This window comes from Belonocnema kinseyi, chromosome 7 (assembly GCF_010883055.1).
Source record: "Belonocnema kinseyi isolate 2016_QV_RU_SX_M_011 chromosome 7, B_treatae_v1, whole genome shotgun sequence".
Classification (NCBI taxonomy): domain Eukaryota; kingdom Metazoa; phylum Arthropoda; class Insecta; order Hymenoptera; family Cynipidae; genus Belonocnema; species Belonocnema kinseyi.
The window spans coordinates 111,603,453-111,615,882 of record NC_046663.1 but is presented as its reverse complement, the minus strand read 5'-3'; the positions used below and the strand labels follow the sequence as shown (position 1 = coordinate 111,615,882).

Genomic DNA, 12,430 nt, shown 5'->3' with positions numbered 1-12,430 from the left:
ACCAAGAGAAACCACCAAAATGGCTGCTGCTTCTTCCAGATCACTTTTTATCTCGAGACACACTGCCGCCCGCCCAGACCTCAGCGCAGCGCCGGATCGAGCGGGATCATCCCTAGGTTAGGGAACAACACTGGCCGCCGTCGCCGTGCTGAGCGGCCGCCGATCGATGCCTTGTCGCGAGATCGTGAGAGGAGACACACGCTGCTGCCCTTATCGGCACACACCCCGCAACGCCACCGTCAACGCTCGGCGCACAACGCACTTTTAGCCACTGCAACACCAACCCAACACTGAACCGAGCGCTGGGAGTGTCACCCGCGGCAACCGACCGACGATGACCCCGTACACCTCGTAATCGTCACCACCGACCACGACATCGTTATCAACACCGGCCGAATCGGCAGGAGGCGTCGCGACGACATGCCTCCGCTTTTTATCTCGCACCCTCTTAATCTTTTCTTTATTCGGCCTTCCTTCTGCTGCTGCTATACAGCTACACTCACGAGCGAATATCTCAGCGAAAGAGAGCCGAGAGATCCCACTAGCGGATACAGCCGGACGTACTGAGCTGTAAGCTCTAAGCTTCCGAGGTAGCAAGGCTGCGGTGCGCTGCCTGCCAGCCAGCTTGCTCGCTTGGGCTATGCGCGCCCCACCGCGCCGACACAACCGCGCTCCCCCTAAAAGCACTCTCCCAATCCCCACTCTAACTCACTCCCCACTCTACTAATTCTAGAGTAGCTACCCCGCTTCTTCGTCTTCCTCGGGAGCTTTCAACCGTTCCTTACTACAATTCTCAAATTCTCGCGAATTTGCAGTCGGGGTATATTCTCAAAACCGAGGAGAATTTACCAAGAAAGCTAATTCATAATAGCATTTCAATGTTTGACGATAGTCATATGGGAGTCTGGCAATTGCGAGTGTGAGAAAAATGAAGAGACAATAAAGGTCTACAAAGGGGATACTGAGCTTTATTTATTGTGTGTGTGTGTGGGGGGGGGGGGGGGGGGGGGGGGGGGGGTTAAATGGACTATATTTTCAAAGGAATTTGTCATGTAAATGTAGGAAGACGTAGAGAAATTGAACCTTAATTCATGAATAAAGCCAAAAAAGCAACACTCCCTAATTTGGTGAGGTTATATGAATTAAAGATGAGCACTAGGGCGCATAAAAAAATTAATTTTTATGATTCCCGCGAATGTTAAAAGTTGTACACCGTGATGATGTACGTGCTATATATCATAAGCCAAATCGAAAATTCACTTATATATGTTTGAACAGAAGGGGTGGTCCTTATTCACTCTTGGTGGATTTTTTCTTTTCAATTTCTTTCCCCCCCCCCTATTTTCTTTGAATGACCAACAAAGTCATCTCCAGCAAATTTGAGCGAAATAGATTAATATTAACATGTGGCCCAAAGGATTCAAAGTTTTGTCATATAAATTAACATTTGGAAAAGTACCGTAAAATTTCAAATGCAGTTAATTTTTGTATATTTCAACGGAATCCTTTGGCTCTGTAAAATTGTGATCTTTACACTATGCTGAAAAAAAAACATCTACACGTAATTTTTTCTTCTTTAAAATTTACGAATATGGCGCATCCCTAAATTTAGATCAAAATTACAATTTCCACAACTGATAACAAATTTTCGTCAAATTCTTACAAGAGACATATTTATTTATTAGAAAGCTCCTGATCAGAATTAAAATTCAAAATTTTGAAAAAATACGAGATGGTCGCCCAATTTTTTTCTAAACTTATTATTATTTTTTGTTTTTCGGCGACAACTTTTCAGGTGTGAATTAAAATATTAAATCATCGTAAAGAAACATATTTCGTAATGCATGAAAGTGAAAGACGCCTCATAACTGTTTTCAAAAGTTATATAATTTTTACAATTTGAAACAAAATATGAAATAAATTCTCGGAAAGGATTTAGTGATTCTCAAAACCACTTGCTTGAAAAGTTCTTAAAGCTGCATTATACTGCACTCAAAAAAAGTTCTAGTTAAATTTACTAGATGCGTCTGGTTAAGAAGTTTCTAGTTGTTTTAATCCGAAATTATGGTTAATATGACAATCAAATTCTACTTAATGAACCCTGATTGCTTTTTTTCTGGTTAAAACTATTCCTGTTAATATTTCTGGTAAAAGAAGTGTCGCGATTTTGTGTCGATTCCCAGAAATCTGTGGTTTGTCTCATGTCATGTTGCTGGACGTGTCAATTGACGCTTTGGCATAAATATGCAATTCTCGAACAATCGCGATCTGTTAATTGTATTTTCCGTTATATAAGTATGAATAATTATAGTGAACTGTACATTTATTTGTGTTTGAAGAATAAATTGCGCGTTATCTGTCTGGTTAAAAAATTGCTAAATGTTTCAATCCGAAATTATGGTTAATATGACTAGAAAATTCTAGTTAATGAACGCTGGTTCATTTTTTCTGGTTATAACTGTTCTGGTTAATATTTCTGGTAACATAAGTGTCGCCATCTTTGGCCGATTTCCAGAAATCTGTCTTTTGTCTCGTGTAATTTTACTGGATGCGTCAATGGACGCTTTGGCGTAAATGTCCAATTCTCGAACAATCGCGATTTTTTAATTGTATTTTCAGTTATATAAGTATAAATCATTATAGTAAATCGTGAATTTAGTTGTGTTATAAGAAGAAATTGCGCGTTATCTGTTTAAACATCAGTCCTTCAGGAATATTTCTAAACCAGGCACAGATTCTTTTGGTGTCTTTGAAAAATATTCTCTAACATATTAACATTGTGAAAATAAATAAATAAAGTTAATGTTCGAGAATGTGGATATTGACCAAGTGATCTACATGTATATGATGTAAAATCACGAACAAAATAGTCTTAAAGAATAGTTTCCGAAACAGAACGCATCAACAATACGCTACATTTGCTTCTAGTGTTGTATCTATCGGCAGTTATTACTACATAATATATACACCTATACATTATAGGGAGGCGACATTATAGCGAATTGAAACATAGTTGCTGCACTTTGTTGTCGGAAACTTTTGTTGGATTATTTTCTTTGGGAAAATGTAACTTGTAGTTCTTTTAATTTTAGAGGGGGTTAGAAGGACTTCATGAAGGTAGAAGAGTATCGAAATTAAATAATCGAAAATCGACATCTATCAGAATATCTGATTGAGTTTACGAGAACATCTGGTTAAGTTTTTTGGAACATCTGGTTATGTTGACCAGAAACTTCTGATACTTTAAACCAGAATTTATAGTAAGGGCATGTTTAACACTCTATTCGAGTTGCATTAACCAAAATTCTGGTTAATTCTACCAGAATTTTGTTTGCGTGAACATTTCCGAACCAAGCATATATTTTGTGAATGTCTTTAAAAAATATTCTCGAACATATTAACATTGTAGACAATAAACAAACAAAGTAAATGTTCGAGAATTTTGGTATTGACCCCGTGATCTACATGCACATTATGTAAAATCACGAAAAAAAAGTCTTAACGAATAGTTTGAAGGACAGAACGCATCAACAATATGCTACTTTCGCTTTGAGTGCTGTATCTATCGCCATTTATTAATATATACATTTACATATACATTATAGAGACACCAAATTTTAGTAAAGCAGAACATAGTTGCTGCAATTTGTTGCCTGAAACTTTTTTCAAATTATTTTCTTTGAGAAAATGTAACATGTGGTCTATGCAATTTCAGAGGGGGTTAGGAAAACTCCATGAAGGTAGAAGAGTATCGCAATTCAATAGTCGAAAATCGATGTCTACCAGAATATGTTGTTGAGCTTACCAGAACATCTGGTTAAGTTTACCAGAATATCTGGTTATGTTGACCAGAACGCTGTATTCTTAAGCTACCAGAAAACTGTCTAGTAAATATTTCTGGTCAACCTTACCAAAACTTCTCGTTACGTTCACCCGAATTTCTGGTAACATCAACCAGGAAATTATTAACCAAAAACTTCTGATACTTCTAACCAGAATTTATAGTAAGTGCGTATTTAACACTCTATTCTAGTTGAATTACCCAGAATTCTGATTGGTTTAATCAGAATTATGGTCGGCTCAACCAGAATTTTAGTTGAGTGTGGGAATGTTGTCTCTTGACAAAATTTTCAAACTTTTCACCGAATAGTCAGAAATGTTGATTTTTTTGTTATATTATTAGCCAACCTTCTGAACTTTTTAAACAAATGTAAATTTTGAGAATCACTTTCCAAAAATGATTCTTACATTTTGTTTAAAGTTTGAAAAATTATGTAACTTTTTGAAGATAGTAATAACCCGAATAAAAATGCTTCGACTTGAGTTCGACTTGAATTGCCCCCAATCAAGACATGCTGAAGTAGAAAAGGTCGACTTGAGCATGTCTCAGTTTCGAGACGGAGCCATACTTCAATTTACGTCTTGGAGACAATTTTTTATGCCTTGAAGACATAAATTTATCTCTTGAGTCATATTTTTATAACTTCAACACGTGCGGTTTATAACTTCGAGCGTATACCTGCCATAAAGAAAGGTTATTCCTAACAGTCATAAAAGTTAATCTTTGTTAATGCTTAAACAATATTGTATATTTTTATACAATATACTTATTAAATCAACTTATTTAAGGACTGTTATTTGTATTATACTTGTTTGACGATGATACCGAAAATGTTGTTTGTTTTTACGTATTTCTAACAGCTTAGGAGATCCTTCTAGAAAGTTACAATTTTTATTTTGTGGAAGAAAATTTTTAAGAGTTATTCTCGTTCAGACCCACCTATTCTGAATTTTTAAATTAAAAATAACTAATTTAATAATTACAAATTTTTCATTTATCAATTTTAATCTCATTTATGAGTTAAAAAAGGTTCGATACAGCCAAGACAAGGCTCGTTTTAAGTCAAGAAAACGTCGTCTTAGCCAAGACATGGCTCGACTTAAGACAAGTAAACGCCGTTTTACCTGTCGTGGCCATAAAAGTAATACGAAGGCCTATGTCTCGACTCAGTATGAGACGCTGCCAGACATCGATGTCTTGGAGACGAACTCAAAACATAACCAAGTCGAACTCAAGTCGAAGCATTTTTACTCTGGGAGATGCAATTTTTACTAAATTTGAAGATCTTTAGCTGAAAAGCATAGAAAATACGAGTTTTTGAGTATTTTATAAGGTCACATTTTGAATCGTGAGCATTGAATAAATTATTCATTTATGCCTAATAAATCAAGTTGTTTTATCCTCCAAGTTGATGAGATTAGTAGAAGGAAAAAAGAACTTAATGACACTAAACAAGGCACTTATATCAATTTCAAGCTACCAGGTAGAGAAAGTCAATCTTCAATCCTTTTTCATATCTTTTATTATCACACATGTACAATTATACTATTTATACTCAAAATCCGTTATAGATCTGAGTACATATATCAAAATAGGAAACGTTGATGAAACAACTATCATGAGCTCAATGTTGATCGCTACTATCCAGCGTTATGGACGCCATATTGGCTACTCTCAGCTGATCTCTTGGCTCCTCTTCTAAAATCGCCGAAATCCCTTTAAGTGTTTGCGCATCGCATTTCGCGCACGCCTTTCTGCCAGCACAAATTGAATTTCAGAGCACGCAAATAAAAATCCTCCCAAACTCAACATACCTGTCAGTTAATTATCATATTACTCGTATATCAGATACGAGGCACTGCACTTAAGTTCCATTTCTGGTTGAAATTAAGTGACTTACTTAAGGGCGTGTGATACTTCGAAAATTGTCAATTTTACCAGTTTTAGGTTCCCCCGGTTTTTTTTCTAGAATAATAAATATTTTGTCTTAAAATTTCGGAAATAATAGTGAACATGATAACGGACGTCCCCAGAAAGTTTTTTTGTAGGTTAATTCAAAAAAGTTTTAATTCAGCAAAATGTGATTAATTTGCATAGCGCTTAGGAAATAGTATCGATATTTTCAGTGTTAGATTCCCCCGGATTTTTTCTTAGGATAATAAATATTTTTCCTTCAAAATCTGGGAAATGATAGCGAACATGCTAATGGACGTCCCCACAACTTTTTTTTTGTGGTTTTTGATCAAAAAATTTTTGATATCGCTAACGACGTGCATGTACATTTCGAGGTTTTGTGTGTTACAATTCATCCGAGCGTTACTTCCAAACTACCCAATATTTTTGGCCGAAAACTTTGGACTTACAAATAAACATAGTAACTAATCTGCCGGAACTAACCTTGTTTGCAGCCAATCAAAAAAGTTTACTTCATAAATAATTTCCAGATTATCGGAAAGGCAGGGATGAAAAACGACGTAACCTCAAAATAATGCATATGAATAAAATTTTTATTTAGCACAATTAATTTTTTCGGTTTTTAGCCCAGAAAAAAGAGCCTGGGGACATCCGTTATAATATTTTATAGCATCTCCGAATTCAGTTTTTAAAAATTTTCATTTTTGTTGAAAAGAAGCCGGGGAAACTGTAAGTATCACATGCCCTTAATTTAATGCAAACATAAAATTCATCTACATTTAAAATTCATCATCTTGTATTACTGTGTAGATAGGGTCCAACACATGAACCTATATAGGGTCCTATACAGGAATCTATATAGGATCCTATGTCATTTTGTATAGATGGCACCTATAGGCGAAACATAGGTTCCCATGTAGGATCCTACATGGGATCCTATGTATATTCCTATATAGGAATCTATATAGGAATTTTTAGTAGGGCTCCACTTTAGTTGATTCATACTTAATAGTGTTTGTTCACAATTTTTGAAGTCTTCATCATGGTCAGCAGAAACTAAATGTTTGTTCAACAAAAGTGAAGGCCTGAACTTGGCTAAGTGTTTACTATAAAGTATAAACTAACCAAAGTGCAGCCTATGTAGTATCTAAGTATACGTGAATGATTTTTTGGTTAAAATCATTTAAATATAGTGAGACGATTTAAAAAATGAATAGCGCGAGGATTTTCAAATATCGCTAATGTTGAAAATTATTCTGAACTTATTTATAAAATTGATATTAGATTTCGCGTCATTAGCCGAACAAGTTTCTTTTGCTCTTTCGTTTCATTCATTTTTGTCGTAATTAGCTGCTGCTGATTAAATGTGTACTACTTTTTATGGACAGTAACAGTTGAAAGAGTATTTAATGTATATATTATACAATTTATTTAAACAGATAAGTGCATATATAAATTTCCGAATTTATTTTTCTAAAATTTCGGGTCAATTCCTATAAATGTTTACATATTTTGCCTAATATTTTCATAACTTTTTGAAAATGTAAGTATTCTGAAAACTTTAATACATGAATATTTTGGTCATAAACTAGTTCATAAATTTTCAATTGCTTAAACAAATGGAATTTGTTTCAATAATTTTGTTTCGATTTTTTAAAATAAAAATTATTACTGCTGGTTATAATTAATAACTAATTAATCATTAATTTATGAATAATATTTAAGTTATAATTTTTTTTAAACATTAAAAAAAATAAAATTGATCAAAAAATGTTGACAAATATTCCACTGAAGAAATATTAATAATTTTTAATTAAAAAATTATATACAGAAATTCCATTTGTTTAAACAATTGAAAATCAATGAACTAATGTTAATAAATATTCCACTAGAACAATACTAATAATTTTTAAGGAAAAAAATCGAAATTTCGAAAAAAATTGTTCAAACAAATCCCATTTGTTTAAATAATAAAAAATTAATTAACCAATATTAATACATATTCTACTAAACTTATAGTAATAATTTTTAGGAGGAAAAACAAATTTTCGAGAAAAAAAAGTTATTAAAACAAATTCCATTTGTTTAAATAATTGAAAATTAATTAACTAATGATAATAAATGTATACACTAGACCAATCTTAATAATTTTAAGTACAAAAACGAGAATACAGTGTTCAAAAGGTCAATTTCATGAAAAATTTACATTTTTGTTTTAAGGGTAGTTTTCAGGTACTCGTGGGGATGTGTTAGGGGTGTCAAACCCATAAGTCTGATAGATGAAATTCTTCGTTGGATAATTCTCTACAGGCTTCCATACTTTCCCGTCACATTTTTTCAAATCCTAAAAAATTATTATAAATACTAAAAAAAGTGATTTTTCCCCATGCATTTTAAATGGGAAACGTCAAGTCAAAACCGGCACATAATAAAATAAAAAAATAAAAAATTTCGGAATTTCTTTTTTCGGATTTAGGATAAAATGGGGGAATCTTTGCCCTCTAGCATGCAAAAAAATTTTGCCATGCATTTTTGGACCACCCTAGTGAGCAATATATGCAACGTACACTGTTAAAAATTTCTGGTTGAATTTTCAACCACATGTGGTTGAAGTTTTATACAATTACTGTTCTTGAAATTTCAACTACGTGTGAATCAAAAATCAGCACATGTAATTGTAATTTCAACTGTGCAGTTGAAAATTCAACTACATGTAATTGAAATTGTAGTAAAGTGAAAAAAATTTGATTCGGCAAAGTTAGTGAATTTCAAAGAAAGTATAATTTTGCAGGCAAATGAATACGTTTGATTCAAAAATTTTATATAATCAAAAATCTGAAATAAAACCCATAAATATTCCTTAAAAATACTGTACTTTGAAATTCACTAACTCTAGTTATTGGGACTTTGTCATATTGGGGTCTGGCTTCGGGGGAAGTACATGGCGCATGGGTATACGCACATACGCCTTCATTATTTTTCAACTACATTTGATTAAATTTTATTTCAATTCTCTGAATTAACGTGATTTCAACCACGAAAATGTTCGAAAAGGTGTTGAACTTTCAGTATATTTCTAACAGTGTACGACCGGGCTGTATATTAGCTGCGTTTAAAGTAATGTCGAACCTTTAAACTCAACTTTAGAAAAACAATTTGAACTCTCAAGATCGTTTTCTGCAGTTTTTCTTTATTCTGGCTGAACATCCAGGCTACTCAGAGTACTTCCAATAAAGTCAGCTGCAGCTGTTTGTTATCACTGGTTGTAATTAAATTCATACAGTAATTCTCAGCCGAACTTAGTAAAAGAAAATTGTCCACAGGCCAATACTCAGTAAAGTGGAGTCGCTGGTGAGTGTATGTACTCATGCTAAAGGACCTAAATTATACTTTAGCAGCGAGCTTGATCCGTGTAAGACTTCTGTTTCACTGGGTTTTTAAAATAAAAGGGCATGGTACAATAAGTTTAAACCGCAGTACTACGAGACTTGAATTGAGCAGCCTTAGAAGACAATAAAATCATATATAGCATCTATAGCTAAATTGTTTAAAAAATAAAAAGATTATTGCACTTTTTCTGTCCCGTTATAGATTTGAAATTCTTGACCCAATATAATGAATACAATTCATTTGATCTTATAACGCGAAACATTTTTTAGTGTCTATTCTACAATTGTGTACTATGCTAATAATCATCCAGTTTCCAGATTCGATATCCCCATTTAAGGTACATGAGATATTTCAATGGATCTGAGCGCAACTGAGTTTCAAGTGAATTCGCGTAAACTTCAAGCTAATAGATAATAATTTTAATAATTCAGCTATGTTCCAATAAATCTAACTGCATTTAGATTAATTTACTGATTCGGCTAGGCAAAAAGGACCGGAATTTTGAGCTATGGCTACTAAAAATTCCAGTCATAAGAATTCCAGTCATTATTACTGGACAAATGACTTATTTACGACTGAATTCAATTTTTTATATTGTCTTGTATTAGAACATCTGAACTCGTAGCAGAAATAAAATATTTCATTCTGAATTATTATGTCTTAAACAGTCTTTTATTAAAGTGCACAGAAAATAAGAAAATAATTGGAGACTGCAACTTGTCCATAAATATAGAGCTTCATTAATCCTCCGTTTACAGACTTATTTTTTCCACCATCCGTTCATAGCCAGGGCCTTTTAAGTCGTAATCAGTTTTAAACTGTTTCTTGCTTTAAAAAAGTTGAGTAAAATTCAATTTATTTTTTATAGTGTTTACTACACGATGCAATTGTTGTTAGTGTTAACCGTAAAAACTTTTCAAAATAAAAAAAAAAGTTGAGGAAAACATAGAAAAAATTGATGCTTGTTAAAAAAATTCATAATTTTGCCATAAATACATTTTTTTAATCAATGCTAGGTTTTCAAACTTAGACTATAACCTTAGGAAAAAATATGGCCCATTTGCATGGCGGCGCGACGGTTTAAAAAGTTGATTTATTTGAAGACCTTAAAAATACGAATATTTTACAGTGATGTAAAATCACTGAACGACTGTCCAGAATTAGATGAAAACTTTATGCTGCTGATATAAATACCAGAAGACACAAAATAAAGCAAAACAATAAATGTTCACTAACTCGCGAAAACACTAACGTGGTTTATAGACAGGTTCTTTGATGTCACTGTACGCATTTTCATCGCGCACCGCTCAAAGGAAAACTGACGAACTGCAGCGCCACTCACAGGATCTGACCCTATTACTACCTACATTTTTCAAAGAGGGGACCCGAACTTCGATATAGTTTGAAAAATCGGTTATGCCTTAAAATCTCTCTTCTGTAAACGGAGCGTTAAAATCAGCATCGGATCATATCACATTATATTTGGACTAATGTGATTTAAAAAAGCGTGGAACTTAAATATTGAATATTACATGTATGTGAAATATAATTTATCTGCATATATAAAAGAGTTTATTATTTATAAGAGGAAGAATTTTTGATATTGACGTTAGAACTTTCACTTTTAGCACAATTAGTGCGAATATCAAAAATTAACACGGCCTACTAGTGCTGTCATTGGTGGAGAAGTTTCTTTCGTTTTTATTACATTTGATTGAAAGTCTTTTTTAAAGAAAAAACAGATTAATCATATATTTTTAAGGGTTTGCTCAGTTTTCTACATCTTAATATTATAAAATGGTTCACGTGATTTTTTTATATGCAAAATAATGTTCTCATCAAATGTCACCGATAACCGGGTTAACACAATTACATTTCAAAGCTTCATACACAATGTACGTTGTGTAAGTATAATGTATAATTTCATATAAATAATATATATTATTAATAACAAATAATAAATAATTAATAAATAATGTATATTATTTCAATTTTTTGAGAGCGTCGAAATTTGACGTTTCGTTGCAATATCTGTTTATAAAATTGACACTTGATCTTCGATTTAGGCTCATTATAGACGTAGAACATTAGTACACTTGGCGATATTTTGTGGAAAAATGGTTCATTTTAATATTATAAGAATAAGGGTACTTTAGCAACAGCTTAAAAAATTTCGACGTTAGTGTATCTTGGGTAATCAGTACAATCGTTTTTCACACCTAAATGATTGCCCACCCTGTTTAAATATGCTTATATGAAAGAAAGCTCAGAAATGAAATGACTAATAAATAATGCAAGATGATACGCAAATAATTTCGCAAGCCTATTTAACAAGCTGGGTTAGCGCAGTGCAGTGCTTTTAAATTTCAGAGTAAAGTGACATCGGCGATGCTGAATAAGTAAGGAATTTACACGAAAAAGCTGTTAAATGTCTTTTCTGTTTTCCTTCAACGTACTCACTATAGGGTCCCTAGAACGTACTACGACTGACTCTTAATCAAATATTACAACAGAAGAACTTTTTTGTCACATAAACCTTGAGAAGTAAAGATATCAAATCAAAATAGTTAGCATTGACAGCAATTATTAGAACTTCTGAGTCACACTCACGTGACACCAACTTGGACAAATGTTTCACCTCCTTTAATTTTTAATAATTTTTTTCTCTTGAACGACTCAACAGAAGAACAAATTATAACGCACCTGCGGTTCGGATTTAAATTATGTATAAAAAAATTATTTGATCTAAAATCGCGAATCAACCCTATTATGCGGAAATGTAGTGAATGACCAGAATAGTTGAAAAGCAAACGGCTAATATGTTAGCAAACATGCATTCAAAAATATTTAAATTTTTTTGTAGGCTATGTAAATAATTGTTTGTTACTTTGCCTCATGAATAATAAGTGGAAATCATGTCAAAAATAGTTTTCGGTTCCGACCAACGCTTGTACAATATTTAGTAATCATTGGACTATGCTAATCAGTATGTCGTCGTAACTAAAAATTATGTTTTTAACCTTATCGTTAATTGATTATCCATCTGAGTATTTTAGAATTTTGTTCGACGCTTCCCAGGTGGAAATATTATGTATAGTTCATACATAGTGTGATGTATTATATATAATATTCATTTGTTCTATACAATTTTTGTAGAAAACAGATGAATGTTGTATATAAAACTTCATACTATATATAAACTATATATAATTTTTTCGTCTGGGTTATAGAGTTTCTTACAAATTGTTAAACTGGAAAAATGCCTTAAGTGGTAAATGATTGTAC

General features: G+C 32.9%; 1 protein-coding gene across 2 annotated transcripts in view; it reads right to left on the bottom strand.

The window, feature by feature from the left end:
- LOC117177293 (potassium voltage-gated channel protein Shaker) overlaps window positions 1-12,430 on the bottom strand; it is a 547,777-nt gene that overhangs the window by 270,756 nt on the left and 264,591 nt on the right. The window lies entirely within an intron of this gene.